Here is a 19,392-nt window from a genome sequence, read left to right on the forward strand (position 1 = left end):
CGTGACCAAACCACATTCTGGGTCAATAAACATGCTCAAGTCAGACCTTCAGTTTTGCCTGTTTTCATTCGTTTCTGATCCCAGGAGAAAGTGAGCTTCTTGCAATACTATTATTTTCTCACCATTTATTGTGCCTTCACACACAGATGAAAGGATATTATCCCTGTCCAGGGGAATTTTAGAATGATGAAAGAAAGGCAGTTTAAAAATAAGTTTATATGGATTGCCTTACCCAACATGAAAAAAATGGACTGCAGCCTCTCCATAGCGGGTGTCGATAAAGGGAACACGTTTACTTTTAGGTACTTTTCTTTTTGTGGGCTTAGATTCCATTGACTGTACTTGCCCAAACTGTACTTGCCCAGGGCATGTTATGGCTAGCAACAGCTGTTCTCTTCCTAGATTCTTGATCAAGTCCCTCAGCACCACATGAGTTCTTTATTCAGCAATACTAGTGACTTCAGTTGCTTTTAATATCGGCCAATCCTAAAGATCATGTTAACTAAATTAAAAATTAAGAGCAATTCATTCACTCATTCATTCAATTGTATTTATTGAGCACTTACTGTGTGCAGAGCACTGTACTAAGTGCTTGGGAAGCACAAGTCGGCAACGTATAGAGACGGTCTCTACTCAACAACGGGCTCACAGCCTAGAAGGGGGAGACAGACAACAACACAATGAGAAGCAGCGTGGCTCAGTGGAAAGAGCACGGGCTCTGGAGTTAGAGGTCATGGGTTCAAATCCCACTCCACCAATTTATTCAATCATATTTATTGAGCGCTTACCGTGTGCAGAGCACTGTACTAAGTGCTTGGGAAGTACAAGTTGGCAACGTATAGAGACGGTCCCTACCCAACAGTGGGCTGTGTGACTTTGGGCAAGTCACTTCATCATCATCATCAATCGTATTTATTGAGAGCTTACTGTGTGCAGAGCACTGTACTAAGCGCTTGGGAAGTACAAGTTGGCAACATATAGAGACGGTCCCCACCCAACAGTGGGCTCACAGTCTAAAAGACTTCACTTCTCTGGGCCTCAGTTCCCTCATCTGTAAAATGGGGATTAAGACTGTGGGCCCCCCGTGGGACAACCTGATCACCTTGTAACCTCCCCAGTGCTTAGAACAGTGCTTTGCACATAGTAAGTGCTTAATAAATGTCATTATTATTATTATGTAGACAGGTGTCAAAACCATCAGAATAAATAGAATTATAGCTATATGCACATCATTAATAGAGTAGTAAATATGTACAAGTAAAATAGAGTAATAAATATGTACAAATATATACAAGTGCTGTAGGGCAGGGGAGCGATGGAATGCCGACAATGAGAATTGGGTCAAGCCAATTTAGAATTGGGTCTGACAGTGACAAAGGTCTCTTGGTGGGATAGTTGGGATGGCTGCCTTCCTGGGTATCCAAGTACAAAGTCGGGAACACGTCTTCCTAACCCTTTCTACTAATCTACCGTGGACAAAGAAGTGTGACTTCGTGGAAGAAGCACAGGCTTGGAAGTCAGAGGACACAGGTTCCAATCCTGACTCTGCTACTTGTCTGCTGTGTGACCCTGGGCAAGCCACCTAACTCCTCTGTGCCTCAGTTACCTCATCTGTAAAATGGGGATTAAGACAGTGAACCCCATATGGGACAACCTGATTACCTCGTATCTACCCCAGCGCTTAGAACAGTGCTTGGCACATAGGAAGTGCTTAACAAATACCATAGTTATTATTACCTTATTATTATTAGAGAAGCAGCATGGCTCAGTGGAAAGAGCCTGGGCTTTGGAGTCAGAGGTCATGGGTTCAAATTCCGCTATGCCACTTGTCAGCTGTGTGACTTTGGGCAATTCACAACTTCTTTATGCCTCAGTGACCTCATCTGTAAAATGGGGATTAAGACTGTGAGCCCCACGTGGGACAACCTGATCACCTTGTAACCTTCCCAGTGCTTAGAACAGCTTAGTAAGCACTTAATAACTGCCATTGTTATTATTATTATTATTATTATTACCTCTCACCTAGGAGTTTGTCCAAGCTGCTCTTGAACCCAGCGATATTTTATCTGCCTCTACAACTTCTTGAGCTAATTCCATATGCTTACCACCCCGTGTGAAAACATTTTTCCTTTTCTTGTGAACTTCCCTCCTTTACCCGTTAATGAATCAGTCAATCAATGGTATTTGATATGGAAGCATATCAAATATATGGGAAGCAGCATGGCTCAGTGGAAAGAGCACAGGCTTGGGAATCGGAGGTCATGGGTTCTAATCCCGGCTCCGCCACTTGTTGGCTGTGTGACTTTGGTCAAGTCACTTAACTTCTCTATGCCTCAGTTACTTCATCTGTAAAATGGGGATTAAGATTGTGAGCCCCATGGGGGACAACCTGATCACCTTGTATACCCCCAGTGCTTAGAACAGTGCTTTACACATAGTAAGTGCTTAACAAATACCATCACTATTATTATTATTATTTATTGAGTGTTTACTGTGTGTAGAGCACTGTACTCAGTACTTGGGAGAATACAATAGAATTAGAGGACACATCTCCTGACCCTAACAAGCTTACCAGTCCTGGTTTTGTGGAATTTGGTGAACAATTGGAGATTCTCCCCATTCACACCCTTTCTGTGACTTTTTAATCAGCATAATTATTAGGCATTTTGTGTGCACAGAGTACTAGAAGTTCATCTGGTGGTGCCTTCTTGTATACATTGTGCCAAGAAGTGGAAAGCCAAGTCAATAAAGCCAGTATATCGCAATCTGGTATTCAGCTTCAGTACCAGACAATCAGTCAACGGCATTTATTGAGCACTTACTGTACTAACTGCTTGGGACAATACAACAGAGTTGGTATAAACGCTACCTGTGCATGAGGAATTTACAATGTAGAGGTTGAAATGCTTTCTATCCTTCTCTTGGTTTTTGAGAGCTGGGCTGTCCACAGATTTCACATCCAGCTCCACAGCATCACTTTTGAGCCAAACTCCAAAAGGCAAGACCAGATCTCTAGCAATGAGGTCTTAGAACAAGGTCAGACAATTAGCAGTGAAGCTACATTCACCTCAACATCGTGTTCAACATTTGCTCTGGGTGGAGCGTGCATGCCAAATGAATGACAGTAATGAAGGCTCCTGTGAGGGAAATTAAAATGTGGGAACTGTTAGTAGAAAGGGCAGAAGTTACAACCTGAAGGATGCAGTGACAAGCTTCAGAGCAGCATTACAGTTGAATGGTCGGAGACAGCTGCAGCAGAAAGCCCACGCTGGGGCAGTTTAAACACGGTAAACACTCAATAAATAATAATAATAATAATAATGGTAGTTGTTAAGCGCTTACTACGTGCCAGGCACCGTACTATGTGCTGGGGTAGATATAAGATGATCAGGTTGCCCCACATGGGGCCAACAGTCTTAATCCTCATTTTCCAGATGGGGTAACCATGGCAAAGAGACATTAAATGACTTCTCCAAAGGTCCCGCAGCAGACAAATATCAGAAAGAGGATTAGAACTCAGATCCTTCTAACCTCCACGCCTGTGCTCTAGCCACTAGATCTGAATGGGTCTTCTTTGAGAACAGAATCTGTGAGAGGTTCTTGAGACTTTGAAGCAAATGGTCTCAGGTGCTGCAAACACATCAGCACAACAGCAGACTGTGTGTGTGTGTGTGTGTGTGTGTGTGTGAGTGCAGTATAGTAAGAACAATCAGTCATTCTATGACCTTTCCAGACACACCTGAGGGGAAACGAGTCAGTGCTGCCATCTTCAAATGCACTTGGCACTTCAAATTCATTGTTCAGTAACCCAAACTGTACCCTAGGCGGAAATGAGTTAATGCATCTCTTTCAGTGCTTCGTGCCAAGCAATAATTTTTAAGCACTGGGAAGACAGGGGTTTTTCATTCTGTGGTATGTTATATATCAATTGATAGGGTGTGGGTGGAAAGGTACAGCTTCTCCTGCTGTTGCTGGCAGTGCTCAAGACAGATGGGGGAATATGCTCCTTTTCTTCTTGCCCCGTCTCTTCCAGCTTCATTCATTCGTTCATTCATTCGTATCTAGACTGTGAGCCTGCTGTTGGGTAGGGACCATCTCTATATGTTGCCAACTTGTACTTCCCAAGTGCTTAGTATAGTGCTCTGCACACAGTAAGCGCTCAAATATGATGAATGAATTTATTGAGCACTTACTGTGTGTAGACTACTGTACTAAGCGCTTGGGAAGTACAAGTTGGCAACATATAGAGACCGTCCCTACCCAACAACGGGCTCACAGTCTAGAAGATGGGCTCACAGTCTAGAAGCTTCCTTTCCTGATGATGAACTGACCAGGGCTGTGCATGTTGTGACTGTGCCGTTGTGTTTGTTTTCTTCCTTAGGCTAAGGCCCTGGACGTAGGGTGGCTGTTAGTCCAGTTTTCAGCTGCCCTCACGTGCCACGTGCAATGTCATTTGTGTCTCCTTGCCAGGCTTTAGGGAGGGCTGTCAGTGGCTGCAGTACCAGTAGGGAGTTTCAACTAGGGAAGCCAACAAGCCAATGGGGAAATGGGGGCAACCAGCCCCATGGGGCAGCTACACATCTTCAAGAAAGCAGGCAGCTGTGGTTAGCCAAAAGGATCATCCTCTCATCCTATATCCCATCTGAACTACTGCATCAGCCTTCTCTCTGATCTCCCATCCTCATGTCTCTCCCCACTTCAATCCAGACTTCATGCTGCTGCCCAGATTATCTTTGTCCAGAAACGCTCTGGGCATGTTACTCCCCTCCTCAAAAATCTCCAGTGGCTACCAATCAATTTGCGCATCTGGCAGAAACTCCTCACCCTGGGCTTCAAGGCTATCCATCCCCTCACCCCCTCCTACATCACCTCCCTTCTCTCCTTCTCCAGCCCAGCCCGCATCCTCCGCTCCTCTGCCGCTAATCTCCTCACCGTACCTCGTTCTCGCCTGTCCCGCCATCGACCCCCAGCCCAAGTCCTCCCCCTGGCCTGGAATGGCCTCCCTCTGCCCATCCACCAAGCTAGCTCTCTTCCTCCCTTCAAGGCCCTACTGAGAGCTCACCTCCTCCAGGAGGCCTTCCCTGACTGAGCCCCCTCCTTCCTCTCCATCGTCCCCCTCTCCATCCCCCCGTCTTACCTCCTTCTCTTCCCCACAGCACCTGTATATATGTATATGTGTTTGTACATATTTATTACTCTATTTATTTATTTATTTTACTTGTACATAGCTATTCTATTTATTTTATTTTGTTAATACATTTGGTTTTGTTCTCTGTCTCCCCCTTCTAGATTGTGAGCCCACTGTTGGCTAGGGACTGTCTCTATATGTTGCCAACTTGTACTTCCCAAGTGCTTAGTACAGTGCTCTGCATACAGTAAGCGCTCAGTAAATGCAATTGATTGATTGATTGATAAACTTTTGAACCCAGAAAGGGTCCCAAGGTGGAGCCAAGATGGCGGCTGCAGAAGGTGAAGGGAGGAGGACGATGCCTCAGTCCTAGCTACTTTTCTGGTCCTCAGTGGGCCCTTGGTGTGAGAGATTCAGAATGCCCCTTCCCTGCTTGTGGGACAGCAGTCCACCTTCAGAGCCACACTGCTTTCAAGGCAGCGTCTGCGGCAGTGGAGCCGGGTTGTTTCCACAGCAGGAGAAGCGACAGCCACCGAGCCGCAATTCCCTTCCCTTCCCCTCTCCTAGCCCGAGCCTCATCCCCGAGTTCCCCTTTAAGGCACTCAAAATGAAAAGTTGGCACCCTGAGGAGAGAGTTAAGGAATACTGCCCTGTCACAGGAGCTGGGAAAACTAAGCACACCTCTGCGCTATGGTGCCTTTCACTCTTATGGGTCACGTCAGCATCTTATTCTTTATCTTCAGGATGGAAAAAATTAAGGGTTTTTTTTTGGAATAACTACAGCTCCATCTCTGCATAAATGTTTTTAATCTATCACGAGAGGGTGGGAAACAGAGAGGGTTCAGAGGCTGAAACCATTTTATAGTATTGTAATTGGGAAGACAAATCTGAGGTATCGCCCAATTGCTCTTCTCTTTCCTGAATAAAAGGGAACCCCGGTGTAGGATATAAATAAAAGGATTAACAATTACAAAAACAGATTAGACTGAGGAAAGAAATGGAGAGCGGCAGCAGAACTGAGAGCGAGGAGGAGAGGGAGGTACAGTAGAATAAACTTGATTGGGCATGAAAACTATTAGAGAAGCAGCGTGACCTAAGTGGGAAGAGACAGGCCTGAGAGTCAAAGGACCTGGGTTGTAATCCCAGGTCCACCATGTCCGCTGGGTGACCTTGGGCAAGTCACTTAACTTCTCCGTGCCTCAGTTCCCTCATCTGCAAAATGGAGATTAAGACTGTGAGTCCCATGTGGGACATGGACTGTGTCCAACCTGATTAGCTTGTATCTACCCCGGTGCTTAATACAGTGCTTGACACATATTAAAAAAAAAATGTAAAAAACCCCATCAATCTCCATCTGTACCCTGGGGATTCAAAAATAGGGGGAGGAGGAACTATCTCTATACTGTAAACTCATTGTGGGCAGGGAATATGTCTACCAACTGTGATATAATGTACTCTCCCAAGTGCTTAGTACAGTGCTCTGCACACAGTAAGCGCTCAATAAATACAATTGATTACCTCAAGTAAACGTCAAGCAGCTCCCAAATGGAACAGTGTGATAGAGTGGAGAGCCTAGGGACTTTATCTCTAGATTGTAAACTTGTTATGGGCAGGGACTGCATTTGCTAATTCTATTGTATTGTACTCTCCCTAGCACTTAGTACAGTGCTGAGACCACTGTTGCATAGGGACTGTCTCTATATGTTGCCAACTTGTACTTCCCAAGCGCTTAGTACAGTGCTCTGCACACAGTAAGTGCTCAATAAATACGATTGATTGATTGCTCTGCCCGTAGTAAGCACTCAGTAGATCACCATCAATCGTATTTATTGAGCGCTTACTGTGTGCAGAGCACTGTACTAAGCGCTTGGGAAGTACAAGTTGGCAACATATAGAGACAGTCCCTACTCAACAGCGGGCTCACAGTCTAGAAGGGGGAGACAGAGAACAAAACATATTAACAAAATAAAATAAATAGATATGTACAAGTAAAATAAATAAATAAATAAATAAACAAGTACACTATTGACCGAATCTCCTGACCCCATTGGCTCTCCCAGACACGATTTGAGTTTTCTTTGTAAAATGGGCAGAGTAGTGCTGACCTGTCTCAACACTCCCTGTGAGAAACAACCACTAAAAATGGGCAACGCTAAACAAGGCAATGAGAGCGAAGCCGTCTCTAGACTTTTCCATTAGGTCGAAAAAGCTACAAACAGGATCAACCGCGGAAAAACATTTTCAAGGTCCAGAAAGTCAACAGATTAAAGCCAGCAATAAGGCCAGCTGGGGTGGAGGGGGGAAAGAAAGAGAGTCGGGCTTGGGGGTGGGGGGCACACAGAGCTGGGGTGGGTGCAGAGCCAGGCTGTGGGGGGATACAGAGTTGGGAGACACACAGAGATGGGACGGGGAGGGTAAAGAACCTGGCTGAGTTGGGTGGCATACAGAGCCACACTGGGGGGGCCACATGGGGCCTGGCTTGTGGTTTTGGGTGGGTGGGGGGCGGGAACACAGAGCCTGGCCAGAGCGGGGGCAGTTGGGCTGAAGTGGACACCCCCTGGGCCTGGCCGGGGGCTGGAGGGCGGTCAGCCGGGCTGGAGGGGACACACACAGAGCTCCCCCTCTCCCCCTTGTCCCCCTCTCCATCCCCCCATCTTACCTCCTTCCCTTCCCCACAGCACCTGTATATATGTATATATGGTTGTACATATTTATTACTCTATTTATTTATTTATTTATTTATTTTACTTGTCCATTTCTATCCTATTTATTTTATTTTGTTGGTATGTTTGGTTCTGTTCTCTGTCTCCCCCTTTCAGACTGTGAGCCCACTGTTGGGTAGGGACTGTCTCTATGTGTTGCCAATTTGTACTTCCCAAGCGCTTAGTACAGTGCTCTGCACATAGTAAGCGCTCAATAAATACGACTGATTGATTGATTGATTGAGGGGACACACACAGAGCTGGAGGGGACACACGCAGTCCGTACATATCTATTCTATTTATTTTATTTTGTTAGTCTGTTTGGTTTTGTTCTCTGTCTCCCCCTTTTAGACTGTGAGCCCACTGTTGGGTAGGGACTGTCTCTAGATGTTGCCAATTTGTACTTCCCAAGCGCTTAGTACAGTGCTCTGCACATAGTAAGCGCTCAATAAATACGAATGATGATGATGATGACGCACACAGAGCTGGAGGGGACACACACAGAGTTGGGCCCCGGGCGGGAGTGAAGAGGGGAGAGCTGGGAGGGGGCAGAATCGGGCTGAGGGGGCAGAGGTCGGGGAGCAGAGGCGGGCTGAGGGGGGGACAGGCTGTGAGGGCAGAAGCAGGCTGAGGGGGGCAGAGAGACTGGGGGTCGAGGGGGTGTCACTCATCACCTGGGGTTGGGTACTACTCTATTTATTTTGTTAAGGATGTGCATATAGCTGTAATTCCATTTATTCTGACGGTTTTGATGCCTGTCTACATGTTCTGTTCCGTTGTCTGTCTCCCCCTTCTAGACTGTGAGCCCGTTGTTGGGTAGGGGCCGTCTCTCTATAATAATAATAATAATAATAATAATAATAATAATAATAATAATAATAAATCAATCAATCAATCGTATTTATTGAGCGCTTACTATGTGCAGAGCACTGTACTAGGCTCTTGGGAAGTACAAATTGGCAACATATAGAGACAGTCCCTACCCAACAGTGGGCTCACAGTCTAAAAGAGTGGGCTCACAGTCTAAAAGTCTAAAATTATAATAATAATAATGGTATTTGTTAAGCGCTTACTATGTGCAAAGCACTGTTCTAAGCTGCTGGGGAGGTTACAAGTCGATTAGGCTGTCCCACGGGGGCTCACAGTTTTAATCCCCATTTTACAGATCAGGGAACTGAGGCACAGAGAATAATAATAATAATAATAATAATAATAATAATAATGGCATTTGTTAAGCACTTACTATGTGCCAGGCACTGTTCTAAGCGCTGGGGGAATACAAGGTAATCAGGTTGTCCCACGCGGGGCCCACAGTCTTCATCCCCATTTTACAGATGAGGTAACTGAGGCTCAGAGAAGTGGAGTGACTAGCCCCAGGTCACCCAGCTGACGCGTGGCGGAGCCGGGATTACAATAATAATAATAATGATGGAATTTGTTAAGCGCTTACTATGTGCAAAGCACTGTTCTAAGCGCTGGGGGGATACAGGGTGATTACGTTGTCCCACGTGGGGCTCACAGTCTTCATCCCCATTTTACAGATGATGTAACTGAGGCTCAGAGAAGTGGAGTGACTTGTCCAAGGTCACCCAGCTGACACATGGCGGAGCCGGGATTACAAAAATAATAATAATAATGATGGAATTCGTTAAGCGCTTACTATGTGAAAAGCACCGTTCTAAGCGCTGGGGGGATGCAAGGTGATCAGGTTGTCCCACGTGGGGCTCACAGTCTTGATCCCCATTTTACAGAGGAGGGAACAGAGGCCCAGAGAAGTGAAGTGACTTGCCCAAAGTCACACAGCTGACAGTTGGCAGAGCCGGGATTTGAACCCATGACCTCTGACTCCAAAGCCCGGGCTCTTTCCACTGAGCCACTCTCTATATGTTGCTGACTTGTACTTCCCAAGCGCTTAGTACAGTGCTCTGCACACAGTAAGCACTCAATAAATACGATTGATTGATTGATTGTACTTCCCAAGTGCTTAGTACAGTGCTCGGCACACAGCGCTCAATAAATACGATAGAATGAATGAATCGGCATGGAGAGGGAGAGAGAGAGAGACTGGGAACGGAAAGCCTGAATTCTTAGACAAAATTTATTTCGCGAGGCGAATGGAATTATTTGATTATTTAGATGCAGCAAATTGAACTGCCCTTGCAGGAGGAGTATGATTATTTGGTGATATTAGAGCTTTCCTAACGGGAGGAATATACTTGTATAATAATGATGATGGTATTTGTTAAGCGCTTACTATATACAAAGCACTGTTCTAAGCGCTGGGGGGATACAAGGTGATCTGGTTGTTCCACTTGGGGCTCACAATCTTAGTCATCATCATCATCAATTGTATTTATTGAGCGCTTACTATGTGCAGAGCACTGCACTAAGCGCTTGGGAAGTACAAATTGGCAACATATAGAGATAGTCCCTACCCAACAGTGGGCTCACAGTCTAAAAGGGGGAGACAGAGAACAAAACCAAACATACTAACAAAGTAAAATAAATAGAATAGATATGTACAAATTAATTAAATAAATAAATAGAGTAAAACAAATGTACAAACATATATACATATATATAGGTGCTGTGGGGAAGGGAGGGAGGTAAGATGGGGGGATGGAGAGGGGGACGAGGGGGAGATGAAGGAAGGGGCAGGAAGGAAGGAAGGAAGTCCTCATTTTACAGTTGAGGTAACTGAGGCACAGAGAAGTTAAATGACTTGTCCAAAGTCACACAGCCGACAAGCGGAGCTGGGATTAGAACCCATGACTTTGACTCCCAAGCCTTTTTCCACTGAGCCACGCTGCTTCTGTAATGTATGTTAATCGCACGTGGCAGAACACCCAGGTTCCACCCAAGTGGAATTCATTTATGGTTTGTTGGCACGTGGCGAGGTGGCTAGTTCTCACCCATGTGCACTTCCCATTCGGGAGGAATCCACTTATTCGTTACACATCCATGGTGAAGCTCCTGGCTTCCAGCTCCCCGCACGTTGAGCGGGATGGGACAATTCCCCCATCCATCCCATGGCTCCTCAGTTGGGGCAGGCAGAGCGGGCTTCTCCCGCTCTGGACAGAGGTGGCCTGCAGCAAGTTTTGATCCTCTGCCCAGAAGGTTAGAGGCTATAGGGATTTATCACCTGTGCTCCTAGGCCATTCCAGCTTCCGGCCTCAGTTTATCCAATCTCTGCCCTCCCCTCCTTCTCCATACCTAATTTGGTTGGCACGGGGGCAAGGGACACCTTCCGTATTCCCGGCTTGGGCTGTCAATCTGGTAGTTTTGGTTGTGGGGGCCGTATCCCACCTGCTCTTCCAAATTCCGCCTGCTGGTTCAGGCAGTCATGAGATAGCATTTGACCTTGAGATGGTCATTCATTCAATTTTATTTATTGAGCGCTTACTGTCTGCAGAGCACTGTACTAAGCGCTTGGGAAGTACAACTCGGCACTTTGAGACTGCAGAAAGGGAGACAGAGAGAGAGAGATCAAGGCTGTAGATGTAGGTTGGGGATCATCCTTATGGAGGTGGAAGTGAATGAGTTCCCCAAGGGAGTGGGTGTAGATGGAGAATAGAAGGCGACCCCGAACTGACCCTTGAGGGACTCCCATGGTTAGCGGGTGGAAGGAGCCCACAAAACATTTATTCTATTTAATTTATTTTGTTAATATGTTTTGTTTTGTTGTCTGTCTCCCTCTTCTAGATTGTGAGCCCACTGATGGGTAGGGACCGTCTCTATATGTTGCCAACTTGTACTTCCCAAGTGCTTAGTACAGTGCTCTGCACACAGTAAGCGGTCAATAAATACGATTGAATGAATGAATATAGAGATGGTCCCTACCCAACAACGGGCTCACTGTCTAGAAGGGGGAGACAGACAACAAAACATGTGGACAGGTGTCAAGTCATCAGAATAAACAGAAGTAAAGCTAGATGCACATCATTAACAAGTTAAATGGAAGCAGCATGGCTCAGTGGAGAAGAGCCCAGGCTTTGGAGTCAGAGGTCATGGGTTCAAATCCCAGCTCCGCCACTTTTCAGCTGTGTGACGTTGGGCAAGTCACTTCACTTCTCTGGGCCACAGTTCCCTCATCTGGAAAATGGGGATGAAGACTGTGAGCCCTCCGTGGGACAACCTGATCACCTTGTAACCTCCCCAGTGCTTAGAACAGTGCTTTGCGCATAGTAAGCGCTTAATAAATGCCATTATTATTAAATTAAGTAGAATAGTAAATATGTACAATATAGAGTAATAAATCTGTACAAACATATATGCAGGTGCTGTGGGGAGGGGAAGGAGGTTGGGTGGGGGGGATGGGGAGGAGGAGAGGAAAAAGGGGGCTCAGTCTGGGAAGGCCTCCTGGAGGAGATGAGCTTTCTTTAGGGCTTTGAAGGGAGGAAGAGAGCTAGCTAGGCGGATGTTGGGAGGGAGGGCATTCCAGGCCAGGGGGAGGACGTGGGCCGGGGGTCGATGGCAGGACAGGAGAGAACGAGGTACCCCAGAGTCATCTTGGGATGGGAGGCAGAGGTGGACTGAGGGGGACAGAGACAGTGGGGCAGAGGTGGGCTGAGGGGGTCACAGGCAGTGGGGGCTGAGGGGGACTGAGGAGGAAGGAGGTGGGCTGAGAGAAGGATTGGAAGCTCTAGTCCCAGGCCAAGGAGACAGTGGAGTGTGGCAGGGGCGGAGGCGATGACGAGAAGCTGGCCTGCAGCCCGTTTCTCGTGCCACGTCCCCCTGCATCCCTGCCCTCACTCACAGCTGGGATGGGCATGGGGCCTCGGCGGCGGGCAGGGCCAGGCCCATGCTTTATCAGGGCCGCCAGCTGCCAAGAGGGTGGGCACCTTTGCTTACTTATTCATTCATTCATTCAAGCACTTAGTACAGTACTCTGCACATAGTAAGCGCTCAATAAATACGATTGATGATGATTCATTCAATCATATTTACTGAGCTCTTACTGTGTGCAGAGCACTGGACTAAGCGCTTGGGAAGTACAAGTCGGCAACGTATAGAGACAGTCCCTACCCAACAGCAGGCTCACAGTCTCGAAGGGGGGAGACAGACAACAGAACAAAACAAGTAGACAGACGTCAGTACCATCAGAATTAATAGAATTAGAGCTACATGCACATCATTAATAAAAGAGAGTAATAAATACGTACAAAGTATGCTTCCGTCCCCCAACCAGCACCACTGGGGCCCTGGGTGGAAGGGCCAGGCGACCATGATGGGGTCTGGCCCCTGGGCTAAGGAGAAATTGGGGGATGGCGGCAGGAGGGCCCCTCGATCAATCAATCGTATTTATCATCATCATCGTCAATCGTATTTATTGAGCGCTTACTGTGTGCAGAGCACTGTACTAAGCGCTTGGGAAGTACAAGTTGGCAACATATCCCTCCCTCGGGAGGGAGAGAGAAGGGGAGCCCCAGCCGGGACACCCACTGCCTCACACCCTCCAAAAGCCCTGCATCCCTAACCGGTTTGGCATTTTGGAAAGAAAAAATCCACCTAAACTGTGAGCTCTCCACGGCCTGCCTGGACAAGCAGAGATGGCCTAATGGTTAGAGCCGGGACTTGGGAGTTACAAGGATCTGGGTTCTAATCCCCACTCTGCTGCTTGTCCGCTGGGTGAGCTTGGCCAAATCAATTCACTGTTTTTTAAGAAAATTACGGTATTTGTAAGCGCTTACAATGCAGAGAAAGAGTCTTTTAGACTGTGAGCCCACTGTTGGGTAGGGACTGCCTCTGTATGTTGCCAACTTGTACTTCCCAAGTGCTTAGCACAGTGCTCTGCACACAGAAAGCGCTCAATAAATACGATTGATGATAATGAGAAGGAGCGTGGTTTAGTGGCAGGAGCGCAGGCTTTGGAGTCAGAGAACATTTGTTAAGCGCTTACTATGTGGAGAAGGAGCGTGGCTTACTGGAAAGAGCCTGGGCTTGGAGTCAGAAGTTGTGGGTTCTAATCCCCACCCCGCCACTTGTCTGCTGTGTGACCTTGGGCAAGCCACTTCACTTCTCTGTGCCTCAGTTACCTCATCTGTAAAATGGGGATTAAAAGTGTAAGCCCCACGTGGGACAACCTGATTACCCTGTATCCACCCCAGCGCTTAGAACAGTGCATGGCACATAGTAAGCGCTTAAAAAAGAACAATGTGTGGCACATAGCAAGTACTTAACAAATATCATCATTATTGTTATTATTATGTGCTGAACACTGTTCACTTCTTTGGGCCTCAGTTACCACATCTGTAAAATGGGGATTAAAAGTGTAAACCCCATGTGGGAAAACATGATTACCCTGTATCCATCCCAGCGCTTAGAACAGTGCATGGCACATAGTAAGCGCTTAACAAAGAACAATGCGTGGCACGTAGCAAGTGCTTAACAAATATCATTATTATTATTATTATTATGTGCTGAACACTGTTCACTTCTCTGGACCTCAGTTACCACATCTGTAAAATGGGGACTGAGACCGTGAGCCCCACATGGGTTAAGAGACTGTGTCCAACCTGATTTGCTTGTACCTACCCCAGTGCTTAGTACAAGCGCTTAGTATCAAGCGCTTAGTACAGTGCTCTGCACATAGTAAGCGCTCAATAAATACGATTGATTGATTATGTGCTGAACACTGTTCACTTCTCTGGGCCTCAGTTACCTCATCTGTAAAATGGGGATTAAAAGTGTAAGCCCCACGTGGGACAACCTGATTACCCTGTATCCATCCCAGCGCTTAGAACAGTGCATGGCACATAGTAAGCGCTTAACAAAGAACAATGCGTGGCACATAGCAAGTGCTTAACAAATATCATTATTATTATTATTATTATGTGCTGAACACTGTTCACTTCTCTGGACCTCAGTTACCGCATCTGTAAAATGGGGACTGAGACTGTGAGCCCCACATGGGTTAAGAGACTGTGTCCAACCTGATTTGCTTGTACCTACCCCAGTGCTTAGTACAGTGCCAGGCACATAATAAGCACTTAAAGACCACAATTATTACTATTGTCACAGACTGTGAGCCCCATGCAGGTTAGGGACTGTGTCCAACCTAATTCACTTGTATCTACCCCAGCGCTTATAATAACAGTAATGATAATAATGGCATTTTATTAAGCGCTTACTATGTGCGAAGCACTGTTCTAAGCGCTGTGGAGAGTACAAGGTAATCAGGTTGTCCCACATGGGGCTCACAGTCTTAACCCCCATTTTACAGATAAGGGAACTGAGGCACAGAGAAGTGAAGTGACTTGCCCAAAGTCAAACAACTGACAATTGGCAGAGCCGGCATTTGAACCCACGACCTCTGACTCCAAAGCTGTTGTTTGACACAGAGTAAGCACTTAATAATCATAATAGTGATAATAACGGTATTTACTAAGCATTTACTATGTTCCAAGCATTGTTCTAAGCGGTGGGATAGATTCAAGCCAATCAGGTCGTCCTACAAGGGGCTCCTAGTTTTAAATCCCCATTTTACAGATGCGGTAACTGAGGCACAGAGAAGTGAAGTGGTTTGCCCAAGCAGACCATTGGCAGAGCAGGATTAGAACCCATTACCTTCTGGTTCCCAGGACCATGCCCTATCCACTACACCATACTGCTTCCCACTTAAATACCATAAAAAAATGGCACTTAGTATGGCATTCTGCACACAATAAGCACTCAACAAATACTACTGATTGATTCTGTGACAAGCTGGATATTTTCTGGGGGGGCGGGGTATTAACTCTTTCAGACATTTCCAGTGCCATTTTCTCTTCCAGTGCCCCTGACTTCGTATGAATAGATTCCAAAAATTTTACCTGGCTTCCCTCAGGAGGTTCGGCTTCGGGATAACAACCGCAGAATTCCATTGGGAGACATTCATCCGGGATCATGATTTCAAGAACTTTGCTCCGGGGGGGTGGGTTTAGTGTTGTGGACACAGAGATCATGTGGATCAGGGTACCCAGCCAGTCCTTGATGATGGATTCCCATCCCACCCCCTCATCTCCCCAGCAACTCACCGCATACGTGTCACTCCCAGCAGCACTTCAGCATTTCCAGCCAGAAAATAGCTCTCCCACGCTTTATCCTGAGTCTTCCAGTGGGTACATTTTTGACCACTCCGGCTCTGTCAGCGTGGCACAGTGGACAGAACACAGATCTGGAAACCAGAGGACCTGGGTTCTAATCCCAGCTCTGCCACTCATCTGCTGGGTGACCTTTTCTTGGTAAAAATATGGAAGTGGTTGACCACTGCCTTCTTCTACTCAGCAAGTTTGAGCCTCGATTCTCTCCCTCGCTGCTGCTCCGCACAAGTGAGTTTTGACTTGTAGCAGATTGCCTTCCACTCATCAGCTGCTGCCCAAGCTAGGAGTGGAATGGGTGTAACTCTGCTTGACTCTCCCTCCCATAGACGAGACTGGTAGGGTACTGGAAAGTCTCCAGGTGCGATCCTGAGAGGGGAGTGCCCTTGTTATCTCATCTGTAAAATGGAGATTAAGACTGTGAGCCCCACGTGGGACAGGGACTGCGTCCGCCCTGATAATGGCAGAAAGCAAGACTCCTACTTTACTCACCAATCTCCCAGGCCCAGCCCCCACATACCAACCTACTGACTGTGACCTCAACTCGTCTATCCCCCCGCCGACCCCTCGCCTACATCCTTCCTCTGCCTGAGAAGCAGCGTGGCCCAGTGGGTAGAACCTGGAAGTGGGAAATCCACAGGACCTGGATTCCAATCACCCCCCTGCCCCTTGTCTGCTGGGTGCCCATGGGCCAATTACTTCGCTTCTCTGGGCCTCAGTTACCTCGTTTGTAAAAACGGGGATTAAGACTGTGAGCCCCACGTAGGACAACGTGATCACTCTATCTACTCCAGCACTTTGCACACTGTAAGCGCTTAAATACCGTTATTATTATTATGCTAGCCCAGCAAGGACTCAGTTCAGTCACAGGGCAGCAGCAAAAAAACCTCACAATTATTCTCCCCCACCAGAACAGCGGGCCTGGGGAAGGGTCCGGATTCTGGAGACCCTGGGCTGGGTACAAGAAGTCCCTTGGGCTTTCCAAGCACAAACTGAGCCCAGCTAAGTTCAGTTGATGCTGGGCTCTAGGAAGCAGCCCTGGAAAAAAAGGAATCAACAAATCAGTGGTATTTATTGAGCGCTAACTATGTGCAGCCCCTCTCAGGATGGCTCCTGGAGAGTTTCCAGTACCCTACCTGTTTCAGCTGCAGGAGGGAGAGTCAAGAAGCGGCATACCCATTCTATTCCTAGCTTGGCCGGTGGCTAACGAGTGGAAGGCAATCTGCTACAAGTCAAAACTCACCTGAGCTGGGCCCCAGCGGCACGGCAGAAAGTTGAGGGCGGAGACTCAAGTTGACTGCGTGGAAGAAGATAATGGTCAACCACTTTTTTTAACCTAGAAAACTCTATGGATGCACTTCCAGAACAATTGCAGATGGAAGTGGGGCATTCCGGGAGAGATGTGGCCATGGAGTTGCTAGGGTTTGGAAACAACTCGACAGCACAGGACAAGAACTATGAGCAGACCACTGTACTAAGCACTTGGGAAGGTACAGTACAACAGAATGAGCAGACACATATGAAAGTGGGCAATGGAACAGGTCTGAAAATGATTTTTTTTTTTTTGAGAAAATGCGTCAGGGGCAAGTGTTAGCTTTTGATCTTTTCTGGTCACCTAGGCTGCCAACAGGGATTCTTAAATGTTGGGGTTCTGTGGGGGAAAGATATTTATTTACCTTATGCTGACTTGGCCAAAAGAATAAAATAGAAACCTAATTTATACTGACTATGCTCCAACCCAAGAGTCTGATTTTAAAAAATTGGTTTAAAATAACTAGTTAAATTCAACCAGTGAAATTTTAATAAAAAATGCAATAATGTTCCATCCTCTCAGACTTTGCTTGGGGGTAGATACAGTGGGGGCCATGACAAATGCAACAGCCCTACTTAATATTTAATAGAGTACTTACCGAGTATTTTCAGTTTCAGTACAGAACACACGGAAGACAATGATACTGTTTTCAAAGCTGGTCATGGGTTTATGGACATTCACATTTTATTCTTGAGGGGAGAGGGTTTTTTAAAAAATTATTATTATTTTTTAATACATCTGGCCTTTATAAGAGAAAAAAATCCTTGCCCTGGCTCACCTAGTGTGTTTGGTTTCCTGTCATTAAGAATGGAGCTAAGGAGGCATGGAAGGTGATATTAGAGGAAACAATTTGCACCCTTTATTCACCCCTCTCTCAGTCCCACAGCACGTATATGCACATCCGTGATTTATCTATATTAATGTCAGTCTCTCCTTCTTGACGGTAAGCTCTCTGTGGGCTGGGAACAGGTCTACCAACTCATATTGCACTTTCCCAAGAGCCTAGTACAGTGCTCTGCCAACAGTCTGGTCTTATCTGATGCCATCAAGACGTCTCCGACCCATAGCGACGTCAAGGATGTATCTCTCCCAGAACGGCCCACCTCCATCTGCGATCACTCTGGTAGTGGATCCACAATCACAGAGTTTTCTTGGTCAAAATATCACAGTGGTTTACCACTGCTTCCTTCTGCCTGCACACAGATGCTCAATAAATACGATTGATTGACAAAACCTGCTTTTCTGGTAGTCGTTTAGTGGTAGAGAGTAGCAACTTCACTCATAAAAATGCTGTCAGGGATAGAACTGTGCCTCAGTTACCTCATCTGTAAAATGGGGATTAAGACTATGAGCCCCACATGGGACAACCTAATTACCTTGTATGTACCCCAGTGCTTAGAAAGGTGCTTGGCACATAATAAGCACTTAACACATACCATCATCTTCATTTATTGAGCTCTTACTGTGTGCAAATCACTGTATTAAGCACTTGGGAGACTCCACTACAACAACAGACATATTCCCTGCCCACAGCAAGCTCACAGTCTAAGGAGATTGTCTTGGAACACAAACATTGTAAGCTCCTTGATGGCAGGGATGATAAGTCTATCAATTCTGTTGTGTTGTGCTGTCCTAAGCACTTGATACAGTGCTCTACATACAGTAACTGCTCAATAAAATACATTTATTGAAACCAAGAGGGTTGTAAAAATTAGCCACCTCAGAGATCAATCAATTATATTGATTGGAAAGATCACCGCTATGCATGAAAAGACCGTAATGGTAAAAACCCACAGAGCGAAACAGTCATATTGGTGTGAAACAGACACTGTAAAGATGAAATAAATCTGGCCGAAGGTCTGTTTCTCCAAGAGTCCTATTTATTAACCGGGGAAACAGTTCTCAGGACCACCACAAGCATGGCTGGATAAAATAATAATAATAATAATGGCATTTTATTAAGCGCTTACTATGTGCAAAGCACTGTTCTAAGCACTGGGGAGGTTACAAGGTGATCAGGTTGTCCCACGTGGGGCTCACAGTCTTCATCCCCATTTTACAGATGAGGTAACTGAGGCACAGAGAAGTGAAGTGACTTGCCCAAAGTCACACAGCTGACAAGTGGGGGTGCTGAGATTTGAACCCATGACCTCTGACTCCCAAGCCCAGGCT

At 46.4% G+C, this 19,392-nt stretch overlaps 1 non-coding gene across 1 annotated transcript; it reads right to left on the reverse strand.

Moving 5' to 3' along the window:
- Positions 1-16,149: 16,149 nt before the first annotated feature.
- Positions 16,150-16,287, reverse strand: LOC119924494. Its single transcript, XR_005449205.1, has one exon. It is a non-coding gene; the product is annotated as a small nucleolar RNA SNORA7 (small nucleolar RNA).
- Between the last annotated feature and the right edge of the window lie 3,105 nt (positions 16,288-19,392).

The sequence above is a fragment of the Tachyglossus aculeatus genome, chromosome 2 (assembly GCF_015852505.1).
Source record: "Tachyglossus aculeatus isolate mTacAcu1 chromosome 2, mTacAcu1.pri, whole genome shotgun sequence".
Lineage (NCBI taxonomy): Eukaryota > Metazoa > Chordata > Mammalia > Monotremata > Tachyglossidae > Tachyglossus > Tachyglossus aculeatus.